Source organism: Uranotaenia lowii, chromosome 2, assembly GCF_029784155.1.
Source record: "Uranotaenia lowii strain MFRU-FL chromosome 2, ASM2978415v1, whole genome shotgun sequence".
NCBI lineage: Eukaryota > Metazoa > Arthropoda > Insecta > Diptera > Culicidae > Uranotaenia > Uranotaenia lowii.
The window spans coordinates 136,261,994-136,284,494 of record NC_073692.1 but is presented as its reverse complement, the minus strand read 5'-3'; the positions used below and the strand labels follow the sequence as shown (position 1 = coordinate 136,284,494).

The window sequence follows — 22,501 nt, the reverse complement described above, 5'->3', positions numbered from 1 at the left end:
AAGCAATCGACCATGTGCTCGTTCGGCTAAAATCCCGAGTCGATGGGTGGGGTTAGAGAAACAAGAGAGATCAATAGAGGGAAAGATCACATGCGGGATATACATGGTGTTTCGATAGAAGGTCCAGCAGTTGATCGGCAGAGCTCGATTGCTCGTGTTCGCCGGTTCCATCACGTTCACCGTGGTGGAATTGGCTAACGCGCCGTTGTACCGAAGCGGAGATTGCAGGTTCAAGTCCTGTCGGTGAGCCGTTGTATCTTTTTCGAAATTTTCATGATATTTACGGCTTATGTTCTTTCGTTCTTTGATAGTTCATGTTTCTCTAATTTCTTTCATCACATATGAAAATGCAAAATAGAAAATATTATTTGTGTGCCCTGATCATTGTTTCAGACAGTTTATTTGAAGTATTTTAATAGCTCAATTGACTTTGAGAATAATCTAACAAGATGGACGCAACTTGTTAGTTGTCAATGGTCAGTACTTCAGGCCCACATTTGCAGCAACTAACCAAAAGCTGGAAGAAGGTTCCTTATGACTTTTCCCCTAGGAAGAAGCCCTCACATCAATCAATTTTCCACTTTCGTCGGAACAAACCACGACGACGTAGGAGCTTCCTTTCCGTGGCCCCCGTAAAATAGTCGCTGAACTTTTGCCACTCTGAAATCGCCATCATTCGACATCGTTGTCGTCAGTTTGGTAACCAACACTAACACCATCACTATCATCATCATCATCATCGTTGCCGTCTTCCTTCTTTTACGTTGGTTGTCGTCATCATCATCATGCGGTTTGGTTGACGGCCTGGTCGGTCGGTTGATTGTGGTCGACTTGTCGTAGCAGTTTGTTAGTATATACTTACTATATTGTATAGTGTATACCTATCCGCACACCGCGCTCTCATCAACTGTATCTATGTACATTCATATTAACGTAGCAGCGAATGGCGTCTACTACCTACTACCGGCCAAGGAAGTGGGTGGTTTGGAAGTAGCTGCTGGTAGTAGCGTAGCTGGGGGAAGCGGCTGTGTTGGATCATTCAATTCTCGCTTCAGTCGGATCGACTTCCCAGCGTTTCTATCTCGGGACGGGAGCTCAGTCGATTGATGGAGTTTTCGGACGGTTGTTGAGCTATAGCTTTCTGTGCATCGTGAGCATCCACGCGGTTCTTCAATTGAATATAGTATACCTCATTTGCTGGTGTCGAAATTCTGGTGAAAGATAGTGTGTATTGAATCGGTCGGTCCAGTACTACTTATTTATTGGCGGAAGTATTTTCCGCACATAATACAAATTGTTTCATTGTTGGATGGTGGCCACATTCTTCGAGGAAAGTGAGCAACAGGTTCTCTACTGTAAGGGCTAAGGAGTGTGTGTGCTTTGGGGGACACTGGAGACCGTGTCCCAGATATTTTGTTGTACGATTTCCTTAGTCGTTGTTGCCAAGAGAGCAAGAATTATGCCCCAGAGAACCAAGTGCAAATTGAAATTGTTTAGTAAAAAGTTTTCCAATTAACCAAGCGTAACCGTCGAAAGAGCTTTCTGCCGTTGTGGCAATCCGTGCGTCTGTACCGGTTTTCGAGCGCCTAGAAAGTTGTCGCTACATCGGAAACCTTGGAAGCGGAAAAATAGGGTTTGTCCTTCTCGCGGAATTCCGTCCAATTTGCGAGTGCGAATTTTCGCTAGTCTTCGAACCCTCCCGGCACGGTTTACATGACTGACTGTAAGGGACGGCAAAGTCCCCCCGGAGTCAATCATCGCCAAAGAGTCCCCCGAAGAAGCGTCCAGCTTCGGTGGATCAAACCGAGCCTCACGGTTCTACGCTGGGCTGGTGGACAACACCTTCTTCCTCAGCGACACCCCAGACTGCAACTGAGTGCATTCTTCAAGGAGAGTGTTACATGATGATGAGTGACTGACTAGTGACTACCTTAAAGCAACCTCCCTAAAAAAATTCGACCGGCAGTGCTGATAAAGAATTCGATCTGTGACGAGGAAACCCGCGAGTGTCTACTTTAGAAATCGTTTCTGGGCAATACAAGAAGTTAGATGTGACTGTACAACGTTGTGCGCCATCGTTTGGGAGAAGTTTCCAGAAGCAGTTATCAACCTCCCTGAAAACTGAGCGCTTTATCGACTGTGAAGTGACGCAACGCCCATCGGTGATTGTGAAGGTATATTTTGGTTTTGTTTTGGTAAGTGATATACCCGTTAGAAATTTGTTCCTTAAATTCAATGACGCAAATGATCAAACTTAAATACGTCTGGAGAGCACCAAAGAACATTGTTGATAGATAGTAGTTGCTACAACTAAGCAGGAAACACCTAATCAATCTTCCCAAATCAGCCGGCAGTCAGACAGACAGACCAGATCACGTCCGTCTGAAGTCGCTTGTGATTGACCTTCGCGGGCAAAAAGTGTACCCTCTCGCCCATCTTCCATCACCGTGTTCTTGATGACGATGACGTTCTGCAAAGTTTTGTTGGAATCTTCCATTAACCCTCCCTTCCAACCAAATGAAGAAGAAACAAGTGCATCCCACCCGAAACCACATCAAAACAAATTTACCGCAATATGATTTACGTACCTACGAATACCTACAAGGATGGGTCGTTCGGTTGATGAAATTGATAACTGCGGGCCGTTTCATTTGCGAGGCTTCCGATTGATTATTGACATCATCATCATCATCGTTTTGAAGAGAATTCTTAATGGGTTTTCAGCATAACTCCGCGTTTGAATCACTTACATGGTTTTAATTAAATTGAAATTAAAAATAATAACATTTTGAATTGGTGAAAACTGTTTAGTTCAATTGAGTTGTTTTTGTTCAAGGCTCTCCAAACTGTATCGTTGCAATTCCCTGTCGACATTTCGCTATGTCAAAATTTGTATTTGTAACAAATTTGATCGCTTGCAAAACATTCAAGTTATTTCGTTTTATACATTTATTCTTGTAGATGTGTAGATCAGCTACGGAATGCTGAAAATATTTTCATGTCCAAAAAAGCTATATGTTACACTTATATTTTTTCAATTTTTTTTAAGACCATGACCACAAAAATGTAAAAAAGTGATGTAAAAATCGTACTTTTCAATCAGTGAACCGTCAAAATTGTTTAAGGCACACCAGATAAATTTTAAAAGAGAGCTGAATAGTTGACGTAATTTGGCACATTTTCGCATCTACAGAGTTTAAAAATATAATTCACAGAATTTTTGACGAATTTTCCAAGATAACTGTTTTTTTTTTCAAACCTTTTTGTCAATTTGCAATGTTTTCAGATTTTCTTTCACTAAAATACAACTTTGCACTGGATTTTGAGTATATAAACTCAAAATTTCCACAATAAATTTATGTTCACCAGAAATCCAATTCCATACCGGTTCTAGTGGTGTAACTACATAAGCGCTGCGATACTTTACATAAATATGATATAAATATTCTAAAAACCGGTTGGGAAACAAGAGAGATTTATTGGTTTTAGTCAGGAGTGTCAAATTAATACTATAACGGGTAATTAGTTTAATTTTTAGATAGTTTTTAGTTTTAGGTTTAAAATATTTTTGACATTATAGGATGTTCTCCTACATTAAAATACTTGATTGTGCTCAGCAAATTTAAGTCTAATTATAAATTTTTTTGTATCTAGTTAACTATAGGGCTTTGAACAGTTCATTATTGAGCTGAACACCTAATTTAATATAATAATGTAATAATAATGTAATGATGAAATGGTACGAATAAATACATATTTTGAAAAAATATTTTAAAAAAATTGTAACGGGTAAAAATTTCAGGGACGGTTAAGGGTTAAGTTAAAAAATCACTTCAACTTTTTGTGGAATAACCAATAATACAATGATCACCTTTTATGTCAAATCAGCTTATGTACCAATTTTGATAAAACACACTTGAAAATATTCAATTTGTGTCGTCGTAATTCACTATAAATTCGTGTGGAACCCTGTGTCAAAACTTGCTTGTGTGCACCAAATTTAATGAACATCACCTCAACTGAGAGGGGTCCTTCTAAGCACCTTGTTGTTATCAGGGAAACAAATTGAGCTATACTGGTTTATCACATGTTAACACTAAGTGATAAACATAAGAAAACAACAACTTTCCCTGAATTTCTGATGGCGATCGTTATATAACTTGTCCAACATTTTTTTTTCTCTCAGTCAGTTTTAGTGCTGAGCCGCGTTGTCAGATTTACAGATTTCTCCGTAGATCAACGGATTTTGAGCACTTCTACGGATCTACGCATCGATGTTCGAAATCTACAAATTTTCAGCGTTCCCTACGGATTATCGAAAAAAAAGGTCATCAAGTTTCATTTTGCCAAAATCAGTACATTTTTTGTTTTTTGTCTAACCTACGGATTTCAGCGGTTTGTAATTTGGCAACACCGATTCTGAGTCTCCTGTCGGAGTATATTGTTCGTCAAAACTGAAAGCAAGCAAGAGAAAAAATGCACAGAGAGTGCTTTCTCACGCAGGGTTGTCAATATGACTGATTTTTCAGAATTTGCTTGATTTTTTGAGATCCATCCTGATAACCTGATAAGCCTCAAACGCACCCAAATACTTAAACAATCTACTTAGACCCCCTAATGAATTCGTGAAACGCTTACTGAAAGCCCTTACAAAAAAAAGACTCTATTCGCCTCAAATAGCAATATCTCGCTTGTTTCTCAACCAACAATTTACAATTTGTACAAAATTTATAGTTTTGTAAACCTTGTGCTTAGTGCGAGAAATCAAAATCAACTGAATCTATCGAATTTATAAGTTTCCTATGCCCTACTAAATGTGAAAATAGAAACCTAATTTTATTATTAAATATCTAAATTCATATCTTATCGAGCTTTTAAAACGAAAACCAGTTCGGTAATCTGAATGTTTTGCAAATATGAACCCTATATTGAATTTTGAGTTCGAATCCGGTGTTCGTAACAGATGCCTTTTTTAGTATGGGAGAGTGGGGAATCATGGGCCACTTTTTTTCTCTGTTCCATAAATTCTTTATTATAAAAGATTAAATGAAAATAAAAAATGGTATGGTTTTCTACATTTTCAAGGTATCATAAGGTTTTTTTTGAAATTTTAAATATGTTATTTTCCCCAAATTCTGACTGTTTGAAAAAAAGCAGTATTTTTTGGATTTTGAAAAATGGTGGGGAATCGTGGGCCACCAAATCCAAATTGACCAAATAACATGCAAAGTTTATGAGTTGACCCAGAAGTGTGATTTCCTAATTCGTTTCGTTATTTCAAAGCAATTTCAGATGATGAAATAAAAAAGAGAGCTGTGTATGATCGCATAGATTCCAAAACCTGGCTCGCGAACGTTTTGGCAAAATTCCTTATATAAAATGGACAAAATATTTTTCATAACTCTTCATTTGGCATAAGAAAACTTCACAGATAGGTTAAACGTATTTAAAGTTCTGAATGTGTATGAAAACATAAAAATATAGGTGATTCAAGAGGTGTGTCCCACGATTCCCCATAAACTATGATTTGCTAATTGGTTGCGTTTGTGTGACTTATTCATGTTTCATCAAAAATTCCTTTTCCATGTGAAAGATCATGACAAAACTAAGATCATAAGCGTATGAGCCTGTTTTTGTTATGCACTTTAGGTTCCCCATCGATGAATTTAGCGGGTGTTTTTTTATTTATGTAAGTAATTTTTTCTATTTTTTTTTAGCTTGATAAATAAAAGAAGCATATAATGCGTATTTCAGTCAACAACATATAGGAATATATGCTCACGCAAAGCGACGACGAAGACAGTTGGTTTGAGATTTTTATCTCAACACACATCTGAGATATTAAAAGTGGCCCACGTTTCCCCATGGCCCACGATACCCCACTCTCCCCTATTTAAAAGATTTTCCATTAGCGTTAATATTCTTTGGATAAGTTCTTAGGACTAATGGGCTAGAAAGCTTATAGCGATTCTTTGTTTTTCTCGCTTCCATTAATTTATTTTTTTTTTGTAATTTTGGTTAATGGATACCTTTTTTTATAAAAAACCTTTTTTAAAGGTTCAGATTCAATTATCCTTTTCCATATTACAAACTCTTTCGTTCATTTCAATTGGTATTCTTACATTTTGTTTGTTTGTCCGGGTCCGATTGACCGACGCATAGGACTAAGATAAAAGATCTCCACTGTTGGCGACTGTCAATTAAAAGTTCATTAAAATTGTTAAGCCTAGTTTAGCTTAAAAACGTGAATTAATACACACGTACGCTCAAATGTAATTACAGCTTTGTAAATCATCGAGCTGAATCAATAGATACCAAGAAAAAGGGGTCTAGAACTCATAATTTATGATAGATCATCATGATCGTTAACTGAATCTTTTTATAATAAAAACAAAAAAAGTCATCACTTCGGCTTTTTTTAGAAGTCTGATTTACCCTAATTTGTATAGTCACGGTTTCCTGAATTTTGGAAAAACATGTTGACAACCTTGCTCTCAAGCTTATTTAGATTCCAATCTGATTCTGAAAATCTCTCTACTGTAAGGTTGCCAGAATTTTTATAGCACGTATCCGGACCGGACATTTTATTTCAAAATTGTCGACCAAAAATCCGAGCAATATACAGGCAAATTAAATAAATCCGGAGAAAATCCGGTTTTTTTTCAATGATATCCGGGCCGGACCGGACTTTTTCAAATTTTGCATCAAATATCCGGGCAATCTGGCCACCTTACACTATTGTCAAATTCTATCCGGAAAAAAGGATTGTTTCCCTGGTTTCAATTAAACTCGTTTTACAACAAGGAAGAATGCGAAATACGGTTTTCCGGTGGATGTGCAATTTATGGTGAGGACTTGACAAGACCAGAAAATGTTAATATGGGACCAATTAAGTCTTCTGTGGAAGATAAATTGTGATTTCCGAAGCGATGAAGTAGTATTGAAGTTTTTTTATACTGTGCAAAACTCTCCAAAATTAGTACAACTTCTTTAATTTAATTTTTTTTCTCGTTTCACGTTAAATTATTAGTTTTTTCTTGTCTAGTTCTTTCGTATCGTATATCACACATCCGGGTACTACCGGAAAACCAAGTGCCATACTTATTTGTCCAATCTCCGAATCATTGAAAGCTGATCGATTTATGTCATATCTTATTTTGATTTAGTATTAATTTTTTAAAGTGGAAGGGATCAATTGATTTTATATGGAACCGCACCAAAAATTCGATCCAATCCGTGGGACACATGCAACAGAACTCTACGTCCTTACATGCTGCTTTTCACGTTTTGAGAAGGAAAAGTTTTCGATATAATTATATTAATTTAAATGGGATCCTCTTCACGTTTTGGAAATAGGAAAGGTCTTTCAATAACGTTTTATATTGAAACCTGCTTGTGTGCCAGTTTTGATTCAAATCTGTTAGAACGAAATTCCAAGTTGTGACATATTCAACCTTAATTTTATATTGCACACCAAAAAAATGAGATATCGAGAGTTGCTTAGCAGGTTTCAAATTTCAAACCAGTTGGGTATGTATGCTACTCTTGCATAGAATAGCTCCGAAAAAAATGTTCTATTGAAATTTATCCTGAAACAACTGTATATTAGGCGTATAAAACGATTAAAATTTTTAAGAAATATGCGCCTGATGTATAGCAAGTTGTTAATATTTAAGTTCGTTTATTATGACGAGTTTATTTTGAGTTACTACTACTTTACTGCCTACGCAAAAGTGTCCCACGCGACTTTTGGGTCGTTTTCCTTTCAATTTCGACTTTCGTTTGAAAATTTTTATTTCAACTCTTAAGTAATTACAGTCGAAACTAGATAAGCGAAAGTCCAGAAAACCGATTTTTTTTCTCGCCTTAAGAGAATTCCCGCTTATCCAGTTCCTCTTTCGGATGAGTTTAGCAACAATCCTTTTCTTCAATAGTCTTTTCTGATTATGATTTTTAAAATGTATAAAATATGAAATATCAAGCTCTTTTAATTTATTCTCAGCCAATTTATAGTAAGATAAAATTGATTGACTTGGTCATACTCTTTCATTTGGAACAACTTTAGTTAGATATTTGTTTTTTTTTCAGAAAAACTAATTTTGGAATCGTTGAAAAAACAAAAACATGCGTTTATAGGTCTTATTTTTATAGGTCGAGATAGGGTTGTAAAAGAGAAACTGTCTAGAATCATGACTGCTGTCAATGTACAGTACAACAAAAATGTTTTAATTTTAGTACCAAGTTGTCAGTTTCCTTAGCGTAGCCAGGAAAAAAAATCGTTTTTCGTTTAAACGTTTTTGACTGTCGTTTCTCGCTTATCCAGGTTCGACTGGTTATCCAATGTTGATAACGTGTAAAAAGTGGGTGTGAGAGGAGGAAGGAGTCAACGTTGACATTTGAGTACATCACTAAATTTAAAAAACAGACATAATACAAACTTTTAAAGGAAGGAAACACATAGCCAAGTGCCAGTTTTGCGAAGAAACCCGTATTTGTATGCGTCCAGATTCTACGCAAAAATGGTACATAATGAATTTTTGGCTGTAATTTCCAGTTTGTTCCATGAAATGTAGCTTTTTGGCAAATTACATGATAAATTTATGCATTTGAAATATTTCCAACTATTAAATTGTCGGTGGAATGTCAATTTAAGCAACATAAAATATTGTTTAAATTTCTGATGCTTTTTTCTCAACGAATTATTTTTTTACATGGTGCAATCTCGCTTAGAGCGATAGTTTAGTACTTTTGAAGTATACAGTAATTCGACAAATTATTATTATTATTATTTCATATTTGAACACCCCTCTACTCATGCTGAAACTGTGAACAAACGTGTTTTATTTTCTTGTATATAAGGAAAATTCGAACATTGCCATAGTTTAAACAAATTTCGGTCATATTTCTATGACAATCTAGCATTAGAATAGATCTTTGGGTTTTCAGCATAACGATGGCAGGTCGATTTTTGGTTCTTTTTTCTCGGGATACCACCAGATCCCGACGTTTTATGAAATTCTAAGACATTTGGCATCAGAGTTTAAATTTCGATTCTTCCGATATCCTCTGATACTCGAAACTTTGAGCGCTTTGCGACTGCCCCCAATTAAGTCCGATTGAGCTGAAATTTTTCACAGGTTAGTTTCTTGGGCCAATCTACAGAATGTATATGGCCGGTTTTCGATATTGGTTCATGAAAATTTGTCTATCTTACAAATTACCTAAACACTTACCTGCTGAAGAGATTATAGGACCATTTCAATAAAATTGCCAACGTTGTTATCAGCTTTAGGAATAATGCTGTATGTTAAAAATAAGTCAGTTCCGACTTAGTTTCCAATAAAATAGGTCAACATTGAGATATTGTAGAACAATAATAAACAACGGAATGATCTAAAGCAGTGGTTTTCAAACTTTTTTTACTCACCGCCCCCTTTTGCAAAATTTTCGAGCTCAACGCCCCCCTAAGCAAATTTTCAGAAAATCTATTGAAAAAATGAAAATTTGGATGGTTAAAAAGCTATTAGCCTTTGACTTGATGTTGTTGTCAGGCTTAACTAAAAATTCATTTAAATTTATATGTGGCCCTCAGAGCCATAAGTGTGAAAATGGTCGATTTTGATTTAATAATGTCAATCGATTCTTATATTTCGAACTATATTTTATGATTTTTCAGATTTTTAGAATTTTATTTGCATACTATTATATTCGAAAGAAAAGAGCTTTTTTTTTAAATATATGGAAAATTGGTAAACATGACAAATTAAAAGCGTGTTTTCTCGAAATTTGCTTTTATTCGCTTTTATCACGTACCCGAGCCGGACAAATCCGAGATATTTTATCTATGAACCTGGCAAAATTCGGGCATTTGATTTCAAAATTGTCGACCAAAAACCCGGATAATATCCAAGTAAATTGTCTCAAAACCCAGGAATTTCTTTACAAAAAATCAAGAAAAAAAAAACTTGAAAAAAAAACTTTTTCGTCATCATTTATCAGCAGTTTTTATTCAGGCATTCAAAAAACTTGTCATGGTTATTTCCTTAAAATTTGCTCAAAAAAATTCTATTTGAAAGCAGAAATAAAAATTTTAAAAACACAATTTGATTTTATTTAGTTTGTTTTGGCAAATGAAGTGGATAATTTCGGGCAACCGGGCCGGATCGGACTTTTGACGATTTTTTCAATAAATATTCGGGCAATCTGACTACCTCAACGAATTTGGTTCCAAGAGCCTCATATTGCTTCAAACCTCCAGTAAACACTTAATTCTTTGTAAAGTTTCCTGGACACTTATTTATACTGATTAATAAGTTTGATATCAAATCATATATCTTAAATAATGGTAAACAAAATTATCTATTTACCATTAATTTGCTTTAGTGTTGAAAACTAAATTGCGTTATTGAATACAAATACTGTAAAGCCGGTAAAATAACGTGAGAATAGTATTACTTCTCGATATCTGAATTTGAGTCCTGATCAAAGCTAAGCAGCATTCACGGGTCTTAAAGTTTAAAAAAATGTTCTAATAACTAAATCCAGGCAATGTTCGTGATAACCGAAAAGATTGAAGGTTTATCCATGGCAAATGGCACAATTGTTTTTTTTGCATCAAATGAAATAGAGATGAACAAATAAGAACTTAAAATGAAAATTCTTTAATCTCAAATAATTCTTACACAATTTCTTTTTAAAAAATCCATAACTTAATCACAGATGTCGCCTTTGAATACAGATTTTTTTCAAATGTATTTTCTGTTTATCATATTTTTGGAGACAATACATTTTAAAGATTATCAAGCATTGCTATCTAAAATTATTCTTGTTTTAGTATAACCCATACAAAATCAGTGACAATTTAAAAAAAAATCTTTTAGTTACATTAAAAAATAATTATTGAGATACTGGAACAAAAATTTGCTCGCAGCTCTGTGAAATCATAAATATTTTAGTCTTCAACCTGATGTCTAGTTTTGTAACGTAATTTCATTTTTTTTGCATCGAACTTACGCGTTGTTATTCCAAATCTATGTTGTTTCGTAATTTGTGTAAATGTGGATTACGACCTCACCGCCCCCCTGAGCCTTTCCAACGCCCCCCAAATTTCAACATTGAGCTCACCGCCCCCCTGGAAGCGCTCATCGCCCCCAAGGGGGCGGTAGGGACCACTTTGAAAACCACTGATCTAAAGAATATCTTCGCTAGGCGTCTCTCGTCATGTCGTCAACAGAAAGTAGAAGGAAAAAAACACATATAAAAATATGCTAAATGTAACACAGCTGCGATACAGAAGCACAAAAGAAGCATCGTACGAGAAAAGTTTTCTTTTTTGATTTTTTTTCCTCTCAATCAACTGAGGTCACAAAAAGGAGCTGTCCATCTGAAAAAAGAAAATTTGGCCAAACCTAGTTTTAAGCTCCCTACATTTTTATAAACGCCAAGTTAGCACCCGCCACAGATGTCAGAATAAAAGTTTACAATCGTATTTCGATGATTACTTTTGACGAAGTGAGGAAAACCCAGCGACGTTCTCATAATCTGTTTGTCGTATTTCACTGCACTCAGTCGCTCATTGTTGTTGTTTTGGGGTGGGATTTTTTCTGTTTTAACATCCAATTGCCAACTGAGAGGAAGCGAAAATAAAAATTTGCCTTTCGGCATGGTCGACTTTGGGCAAACAACGTTGGCAATAATCTGTGAAATGAAATTTTTTCGCCAAACAAACGACCGAATCAGGAAACGTTCATTGGTGATCTAATCAGACTTTGTCAACGGAAAATTTACATTGTAGATCATCTTGCGATCCTGGCACTTGAAAATCGGAATAGAAAATTAAAGGTGTTGTTTGTTTAATTTAAAGAAAAAAAAAAATGAAAAGGGAACAATGTCGATTATTATTATTATTATTATGGTCAAAAAAATTATACTTTTTTTTCTTCCCAATAAAACAGCCAAATCGTCAACCGTAGCAATCACTCCCTGAAACATTTCCGACACTGTCTGTTGGCAACATCGTAAATCTTTATGAATTTTGATGCCAAAATCGTACGGTTGAGTTAAGTTCGTAGCGAGAAGCGACGCCAACAAAATGCATTCGGCAGCTCATGTCACTTTTGAGCACTGGCAATTGTTTTTGATGACTCCGAGTACTACCAGTCCCTTCCACATATTTACATATTAATGTGGTGTTTCTGTATTTCTCATCGTTCCGTCAGAAGGAACAGTGCATTTGACGATACGTTTCGAGAATGAAAAACAAAAAAAAATACATTAAAGAATTTATGGTTTCTCAGATCAAATTCAATAAGCGTAGATAGCTTTTGGGATTATTATGAGGGATAATTTTTGGCAAGCTAGTTAATTAGCTGTGAAGTCTGGTTATAATTTGAAATTTCGAATAATGAAAACATCAAATTCCTGTACCATAGAAAATTTAGGAGATTGTAAACCAAGATGGTTTGTAGTACAAGCAACACCTGTCAGTTGTGCAATCTATTTATATAACGGAAAATGTACGAAAATGATGGTCATACACACAAAAAAAGGAAACGAAACAGCGGTTTTGTAGTCCGTGTTTGGCTTAAAACTTCGTGTTTCTTATGACATCACAACAATCGACACATGTGATAAAAGTCATCTGTTTTGCACATTTTATTTTGTTTTTTTGACGGTAGGGCTTTGTTCTTGTTCATAGTTTCAGTTTGCTTGCTTCGAGAAAAGAGATAATTTTCTTCAATATTTTGGACAGTGGTGCATTTAAATATTGAAGCATCATTTCGAATTCCAATCCAACCGCACCTGACTCTGATATCTAAACCATTCATTAAGACATATATCGAAACTGTTTCCATTCAAATGCAACTGCTGTTATCACATCAACAAGCTGGAGGAACTCAACCCACACTACTCAACCCGCATGTAATAGGTGGGAGCAGGAAATTCCGAACAATTCAATACGAAACCTACGTCATACTTCAGCCGGACCTATACCGGTTGATGTGTACATATATTGATTAGATCTACCACTACACTGCATCTAATCAATCAGCAGTCACCGCCGCCATTCCAAGTCCAGGAAGTTTGCCCCATCAAACGAGATGTTCAATGTTCCTATCTGTATGTTTCTGAGTGTATCGCCAAAATGGAACCATTTCCGGTGTTCGGCAATTATCGCCGTGTAAATTATGCACTGGATGCAATGTCTTTCCTGTGTGGTGATGTCGAGGTTCTGAAAATTCTTTCTGAATGATTCACCTCTTCTATTTAAGCCGATAACAACAGAGTTGTGAAATTTTATTTGCGTTGATTTGGTTAATCAATTGAAAAAAATAGATAACTGCTAAATATGATCGTACACCCACAAATCAGAACTATACTCCAATGATGAACTTCCTTGGAGGTGGAATTATCGGTATTAGATTCTATGCCGGACCGGCATAAACAAGCTTTCTTAAAACTGGCATTGGCTTCCCAGCGCAACCGCATTGCGTATGTCTGAAAGAAAACATTGTTTATTTATTTGTCTGGGAAAGAAAACAAATAAAACATATCCCATATCCTATCACAAGACAAAGCAGGATGGAATTCCAGTTCCCTTTCCCGTAAAAAAACAAAGTTTTTTTTGGTAATGGCGGTGGCATAAGGACTAGGTATTAAATTATTTGTTTACTAACCGACTCAGATGGTGCACTGGGTACGATATCGGACTGGCAAGCCGAGATAATTGTTGCAATGAGTTCGATTCTCACTATTTTTTTTGGACGAATTATCAAATAGGATGGAAATCGCATAAAATGTTTTTCTTGTTTCGCTTGAATGTAGTGGTCATGCATCATTTAGTTTGGGAGCTTGAGTCTTTATGCCAGTAGTGCTTTTCCAATCATTTCATCTTTGATACTGTACACTTTTCAGCGCATTTTCGGCACAGAAATTTGCTAAATATCTGGCATTAGATTTTTGCAATCTCTTCTATGGGTGTAGATTCTAAAATTATAGTACGAACTGAAAAAATCAGATTTTTACTTTTACTTACTTACTTACTTATTTACCTATTTGTTCACTTACTTACTCATTTATTTACTTACTTACTTACTTACTTACTTACTTACTTACTTACTTACTTACTTACTTACTTACTTACTTACTTACTTACTTACTTACTTACTTTCTTTCTTACTTATTTACTTATTTGTTCACTTACTTACAAACTTATTTACTTACTTGCTTACTTACTTACTTACTTATTACTTACTTACTTACTTACATACTTACTTACTTACTTACTTACTTACTTACTTACTTACTTATTTACTTATTTACTTGCTTACTTACTTACTTCCTTAATTATTTACTAACTTATCTCCTTACTTACTTATCTACTTACCTTCTTACTTACATGCTTTTTGTGGAAATTTTGCATTTTGTTAGTTTTAAACAGGTGAATGTGGGAATCGATGGATGAAACGTTTGATTAGGTACTTCAAAATCTGCCAAAGTTGTTATTGTACAATTCAGGGTAACCAGAGTCGGGAAAACCGGGAATTGAAAATGGAACCGAGAAACAGGGGAAAATCATCCTTTGAATCATTTTTCTCCTAAATAAACGTATTGAATTCTATAGTTCATTCATATCAACGAAAAAAAAAAATTGGAAAAAGGTAGGAAATTTCTTGACAATTCAATATTTTTTAGCTCAGCGCATACATTTTAGTGCGGTTTCAATCCCAAAATATTTTGAGAATTGTTTTGTGAATTTACTTATTTTTGACTGTTTTGAGTAGGGGTTGTGAATGCTCAAAATTATCAAAAATCACAATATTGAGCACACTTTTTTATCATAATCATTCTTCATTTTATATTAATAAAAATATAATTCATGAATCTATACTAAACTTTAGTTTTTTTTTATAGATCCTTATTTCACCCGGAGTTCACCGTTGTCAATTATACAGACCCCGTTCGATTTTGGCGACACGCCCGTACATTTTGTGTTGCCAAAATCGAACGGTTTCTTTCTCAACTTTTTTTTGGTTATATTTACAAAATAGCTGTTATCATTATCAAACACGTTATTTTTGGTCAATTTCCGTCCATTTGTAGTTATTTTTTAGTTTTTTCATCATGTTTTTGATTCATTTGACACATTCCACGCGCTTGTACCGCTCAAAAGTGATTTTTATCCGTTCGCGTATAAAAAAATCTCAAAATTGTCTATAATTTTGATAATTCAAATCACACAAAACCAACGGAAAAAAGAGAAAAAAGTTTTTTTACACATGTGTTAGATGATTTTGAAAATCAGTTTTTTTGTTGAAAAAAGTGGTGTTTTTGACAACTTTTACAAAATCATTAATTTTAATATATGGATGATTTTTTTTTCGAAAATATTTTCAGTATGTTCAGAAGCCAAAAAACACGGCTTCATTTTGTAGAAAAAACAATTTTTTTATATCCAATATAGTTGGTTTGAAAAGCGAACAAAAACAGTCGCAAATGAGTGAATTCACGTCACAAAAAAGGGAAGTTTTTAATTTTACGAGAAAACTCTGACATTTTTTTAAATAAAAAAATTAGATTTTCTTTAAAAATGATAAGACGATTCTGAAACACTAAAATTTATAGAAATCGGTTGGAATCTAGCTGAGTTACAACAGCGCGAATGAGTGAATTCACGTCACAAAATTTGATTTTTCGTTAAATTTTATATGAAAATGTGCTCTGAAGGCTGTTTTGACCATCCAGATGGTCGGATTTTGACAAATCGAGCATAATTTAGTTGATTTTTTTTTTAATAAGTTCATTATTTTCAAATAAAAATACAAAAAGATTGAAAAAAAAAATAAAAAAAAATTTTTTTTGTGAATCTTTAAATAAAGACAGTAGTTATTTTAACATATGATCCCTTAATATGTTGCTATTCAAGTGCCAATCAAAATAAGGAAAAAGTTAGGTGCAGATACTAAAAATTTATGATTGTAAAAGTCGGAACAACAAAATATCGTTTTTGAAAGTCTACATAAAATTTGAAGACTCCAAAGAATGGTTCAGTATAACCACAGTATAACTTTATATTTCGTGACGTGAATTCAGTCAACTACCCTGTTCTGTTTGAACTGAGTGAATTCACGTCACAACTTCAAATCAGCATAACTTCGTTCGTTGTTGTTCAATCGAGAAGCTCCGTACATCAAATTGTGGGTAATTATTTTCTTTAAAACTCATTAAAAGACACCGATATTCTATTTCCACAGAGAGAACAGGAATTCAAAGATGTATGTACTAAAGTCCGAAATGGTTAATTCTAGCGTGAATTCACGTCACAAAAGTAATTAGTCACAACAAAAACAACTTAAATTTTAAAATGACAAAATTATATTCATTTTAAAGGAAATTCAATTTGCGACCGTTTGCTACATTTTTTTTCATTTTCAAGTAAATTGGTTGATCTCTAGAACGATAACAGTGCAGAAAAGTCCGGAAAAGCGATTTCACGTCACGGTGGAATGTGTCATTTCTTTTTTTCTTGTTTTGTTTATAATGTTTGTTTTCATTTGTCATATTTGCTGTTTTTGTGGTTCTTCATCATTTTTAAGTTTTTTATTTTTTTATTTTCAGCTTTTTGTTTGAATTTGTCTCTGAACTTTTTGAATTTTCATATTTTTGTCATTTTAGAGTATTTTATAAATTTTTTGAAAAACTTTAGTTTTTATTGTTGCATTTTATCACCATTTCAGAATATAAAAACGTGTTTATGGTGTATTTCTAATTTCAGAATTCAGAAACCAGAGCTCAATAGTCAAATTTGTACGCGATAAACACTTGTGATTTAGCTCAGTTCGCCTCATGAGCCGATGTCCGTGAGTTCGAGACCAACTGCAGCGTTGATATAAAGTCTCGAATGCCTTAAAGATGGTAAAACGACTACATATAATCTAAACCAAAAGAAATAAACATTTTCTCAATTGGAAGATCATCTTTATTATGCGATCGAAAAAGTATTGACAAAATTTGCAATCGAAAAAGTATTGACAAAATTATAAAAGAAATAGAGTTTTGCACCAGATGTAGATTAAGATATTAAGAATCGTTCAGTATGTATACTCAAAGCTGATGAATTTTTCATCCCTCTGATCTTAAGGGTCTAAATTATTCTCTTACTTCTTTGTATTAAAACCTGCTAAATTTTTTTTCTGTAGAAATTTCAGCAAACATAATTGTTATCTGAATCTAAACCTTTGAATTTGAAGTTTAAATAACTAAAAAAATCAAACCGTTTCATAATTTTACGTTCAACATTTAAAAAAAATGTTTTATTTAAAAAAACCCTAATAACCATATTTAATTGTGTACTTTAAAACTAGAAAGATCATAAAATCTCGATCGAGAAAACCGGGGATTTGGAAATGGAAACTCGCTGGACACACTGACAATTTTCAAACCATTTCGAGTACCGCTATCAGGGTTTATCATAGGTTTTTTTTCAATTGTCTCGTGAAAGCTACTTTGATTTAATTTAGAAACTTCAAAAATAAGGAAAGCTTTAAGGACGCTTTTTTTATGGAAACGATGGATCATCTTTTTCTAAATTTTAATGAAATAGTAAAAACTTGGTAGTCTAGGTTTCTTAAGAAATGCGAAAATTTACAAAATTTGAAACCTAACAAATTCTGGAAGGTTGACATCACTGATCACAAAGGATTTTAAAATTGTCCAACCAATCTGGCAGAATCAAAATAAACGGAAAAATAACAGCAGTGATTAAATATGTTTTATTTGGTTGTAGTCAACAGGTTTGCTAGCCGATTACACTAGTTTACAAAAATTTAAAAAATGATCATGAACTTTATTGATCGACCCAAATTTTCAATGAAAGCATTAGGCGCTGAATCCGAAAATGAAATTCAAAATAAATTAGTGGATCAGTTTTTGAGTTCTGCTTCAAATATGGAATTTTGGATTTGGAATATTCTGAAACACTAAAATTTATAGAAATCGGTTGGAATCTAGCTGAGTTACAACAGCGCGAATGAGTGAATTCACGTCACAAAATTTGATTTTTCGTTAAATTTTATATGAAAATGTGCTCTGAAGGCTGTTTTGACCATCCAGATGGTCGGATTTTGACAAATCGAGCATAATTTAGTTGATTTTTTTTTTAATAAGTTCATTATTTTCAAATAAAAATACAAAAAGATTGAAAAAAAAAATAAAAAAAAATTTTTTTTGTGAATCTTTAAATAAAGACAGTAGTTATTTTAACATATGATCCCTTAATATGTTGCTATTCAAGTGCCAATCAAAATAAGGAAAAAGTTAGGTGCAGATACTAAAAATTTATGATTGTAAAAGTCGGAACAACAAAATATCGTTTTTGAAAGTCTACATAAAATTTGAAGACTCCAAAGAATGGTTCAGTATAACCACAGTATAACTTTATATTTCGTGACGTGAATTCAGTCAACTACCCTGTTCTGTTTGAACTGAGTGAATTCACGTCACAACTTCAAATCAGCATAACTTCGTTCGTTGTTGTTCAATCGAGAAGCTCCGTACATCAAATTGTGGGTAATTATTTTCTTTAAAACTCATTAAAAGACACCGATATTCTATTTCCACAGAGAGAACAGGAATTCAAAGATGTATGTACTAAAGTCCGAAATGGTTAATTCTAGCGTGAATTCACGTCACAAAAGTAATTAGTCACAACAAAAACAACTTAAATTTTAAAATGACAAAATTATATTCATTTTAAAGGAAATTCAATTTGCGACCGTTTGCTACATTTTTTTTCATTTTCAAGTAAATTGGTTGATCTCTAGAACGATAACAGTGCAGAAAAGTCCGGAAAAGCGATTTCACGTCACGGTGGAATGTGTCATTTCTTTTTTTCTTGTTTTGTTTATAATGTTTGTTTTCATTTGTCATATTTGCTGTTTTTGTGGTTCTTCATCATTTTTAAGTTTTTTATTTTTTTATTTTCAGCTTTTTGTTTGAATTTGTCTCTGAACTTTTTGAATTTTCATATTTTTGTCATTTTAGAGTATTTTATAAATTTTTTGAAAAACTTTAGTTTTTATTGTTGCATTTTATCACCATTTCAGAATATAAAAACGTGTTTATGGTGTATTTCTAATTTCAGAATTCAGAAACCAGAGCTCAATAGTCAAATTTGTACGCGATAAACACTTGTGATTTAGCTCAGTTCGCCTCATGAGCCGATGTCCGTGAGTTCGAGACCAACTGCAGCGTTGATATAAAGTCTCGAATGCCTTAAAGATGGTAAAACGACTACATATAATCTAAACCAAAAGAAATAAACATTTTCTCAATTGGAAGATCATCTTTATTATGCGATCGAAAAAGTATTGACAAAATTTGCAATCGAAAAAGTATTGACAAAATTATAAAAGAAATAGAGTTTTGCACCAGATGTAGATTAAGATATTAAGAATCGTTCAGTATGTATACTCAAAGCTGATGAATTTTTCATCCCTCTGATCTTAAGGGTCTAAATTATTCTCTTACTTCTTTGTATTAAAACCTGCTAAATTTTTTTTCTGTAGAAATTTCAGCAAACATAATTGTTATCTGAATCTAAACCTTTGAATTTGAAGTTTAAATAACTAAAAAAATCAAACCGTTTCATAATTTTACGTTCAACATTTAAAAAAAATGTTTTATTTAAAAAAACCCTAATAACCATATTTAATTGTGTACTTTAAAACTAGAAAGATCATAAAATCTCGATCGAGAAAACCGGGGATTTGGAAATGGAAACTCGCTGGACACACTGACAATTTTCAAACCATTTCGAGTACCGCTATCAGGGTTTATCATAGGTTTTTTTTCAATTGTCTCGTGAAAGCTACTTTGATTTAATTTAGAAACTTCAAAAATAAGGACGCTTTTTTTTATGGAAACGATGGATCATCTTTTTCTAAATTTTAATGAAATAGTAAAAACTTGGTAGTCTAGGTTTCTTAAGAAATGCGAAAATTTACAAAATTTGAAACCTAACAAATTCTGGAAGGTTGACATCACTGATCACAAAGGATTTTAAAATTGTCCAACCAATCTGGCAGAATCAAAATAAACGGAAAAATAACAGCAGTGATTAAATATGTTTTATTTGGTTGTAGTCAACAGGTTTGCTAGCCGATTACACTAGTTTACAAAAATTTAAAAAATGATCATGAACTTTATTGATCGACCCAAATTTTCAATGAAAGCATTAGGCGCTGAATCCGAAAATGAAATTCAAAATAAATTAGTGGATCAGTTTTTGAGTTCTGCTTCAAATATGGAATTTTGGATTTGGAATATTAAGAAAAGTACTTAGATTCAAATATTAAAAATTTTCTTTTCATGAGTTGATTTTCGGCTTTAAGTTTCAAGCTTTTTTTAGTGAAATAATAATTTTCCTAACAAAAAAATAAAATTTATATTCCATATTAAGATTAAAGTCCTTATACATAATTCTTATGAAGCATTGTATGTAACAAATGAATTTGTTATATTAATTTCCTTTAAAAAGATCCACTATTTTTAAAATTTAAAATTTAAATTAAAGATTTATTAATAAGGGCTCTGAAACTTTTCTTTTAAAATCATGATCTAGAATTAATATTCGGAAATCCAATTATTGTACATTTCAGTAATCGTATTGAAATTCGGAAATAGATTGAATTTTTTTTTATTTTTTATTCTGGTTCAAAATTTAGATTCCAAATGCAGGTTCAAATTTTGAATATGACTTAGCTCGTAAAGAGTTTTACAATCAAGATAAAATTACCAAATCGACTATTTCGTTGAGTAATTCAAGAGATCACAAACTTATTAACTGTGTGATTCATTTCAATCTATTTTTTATTTTAAAAAATGTCTTGCAAAAAATTATCACTAGGTATTTGTTTTTAATGAAAAATATTTACTGATGAAGAAACATGTAGCTTATCATCAAAAACGTCTACACAGAATTCTATATTTTTTTCAGTTAACATCGCTTATTTTGATGTTTTTTCAAAAACCAAATTTCAAATTAAAATCATAAATTTGGATCAAGTTTGCAAGAACCAGACTTGAACCGAAGAATTCGAAATTCTTACTTTTATTTTTGAAAATTTGATATATTTTCATCAATATGGTTGAAAACTTAGAATTTGCTCAAGGGTTAGGAAGATTTTAAGTTTATTTTTTTGAGCATAGATTAAGTTTGTTTTAAAGAAATTTGAAACTTTCCTGAAAACTTATTTTGGACTCAAATATAAAGAAGCCTAATCTTACAAACTTTTGAACAAATTAAAAGATTTTAACCATCCATGAAAGTGAATCCCATGTTTTGTTACTTAAAGTTTCATTATACAAATTTAGTTAGCCATTTTAGAGATTTTAGAACGTTTTTTTTCTAAAGTTATGATTAAATCCTCTAGAACCCAATTTTTTTTTTCGTTGAAAAATGCACAGCTCACTGCATCAGAACAGAGGCTAAGGAACTTGACTTTCAGTTAATTTTCGATTATAGTTTTTACACGCTTTAACGTAAATTAGTGACATATTAACACTGATCCATAGCTAAATTTTTTATAGTTTTTGGTAAAACTGGCCCAAAAATAACTAAAATTAAAAACAAATATGTTTCATCTCCTCTTCCAAATTGATCATTTGTGGAGTAGGTTCAAATGTTTTCAAGCTTCTCTTAGCTGTTACTTTTGAAAAATGCTATTCAAATATTTTTTAGTAACAAGGATTGATAGATTAACATACTTTTTAATCAATTAGCAAAACGAACTGTTTAACTAACTTTTATAGGTTAATAGTTTAATGTAAAAGTACCAAAAATTGTAAATAATAAAGTCACAAAAATAATGTATTTTAAGTTTTCGTCATTCAAAATCATAGCAAAAACAATCACTAACCTGTTCTACTAAGATTTTATTTTTTCGGATTCAATGCCCGATTTCACATTAAAAGTGATCATCAGCGGTAAACTAGTGTTATTGTTGATTTTTTCCGGTTTCAAAAATACATACTCGGAAACTACTCACGGATACGATGATTCACGGAAAAGTAATCCAAGAATGTAGCCTCCTTGTATATCATATGCCAAATCAACCGAATGTACCAAAGCCTATAGATACGGATTTTTAGCACATAACTTTAATGATTCTTTTAGACATCCAATCTAAAAGTTTCTGCCAAAAATCTCAAAACTCAAATTTAGTAACATTTTGCTTTTTACAATAGAGAAAACATACTAGATTGGGCTCCTCCAACACTTCTTTCAACTCACCCGGGAGAATCAGCTACACAGATGTTTTGAAATGAAGAGAATGCCCAAGCAACCGAAAGTCGCATAAAACAGGAAAAAAAGCTTACTCAGCCCCATCATTGATCTGAAGTACGTTTTCTGCAGCTCAAATTTTAAGTTCTTATTGAAAGTTTCTTATTCCAAAACAAGTCTAAATGACCTTTATTTCAGCTTCCAAAAAACCCTAAAATG

General features: G+C 33.0%; 1 protein-coding gene across 3 annotated transcripts in view; it reads left to right on the top strand.

Annotated features, from left to right (window-relative positions):
* Nucleotides 1-1,081: 1,081 nt before the first annotated feature.
* The window catches only part of LOC129744605 (PRL-1 phosphatase-like), a 61,238-nt gene continuing 39,818 nt past the window's right edge, over nucleotides 1,082-22,501 (top strand). The window contains exon 1 of one of the 3 annotated variants that reach the window (XM_055737222.1): nucleotides 1,082-2,174. The gene's annotated coding sequence lies outside the window, so the exon portion shown is untranslated. Of the gene's footprint in view, nucleotides 2,196-22,501 lie in introns of all 3 variants that reach the window. The other 2 variants (XM_055737221.1, XM_055737223.1) reach the window with 2 other exon arrangements.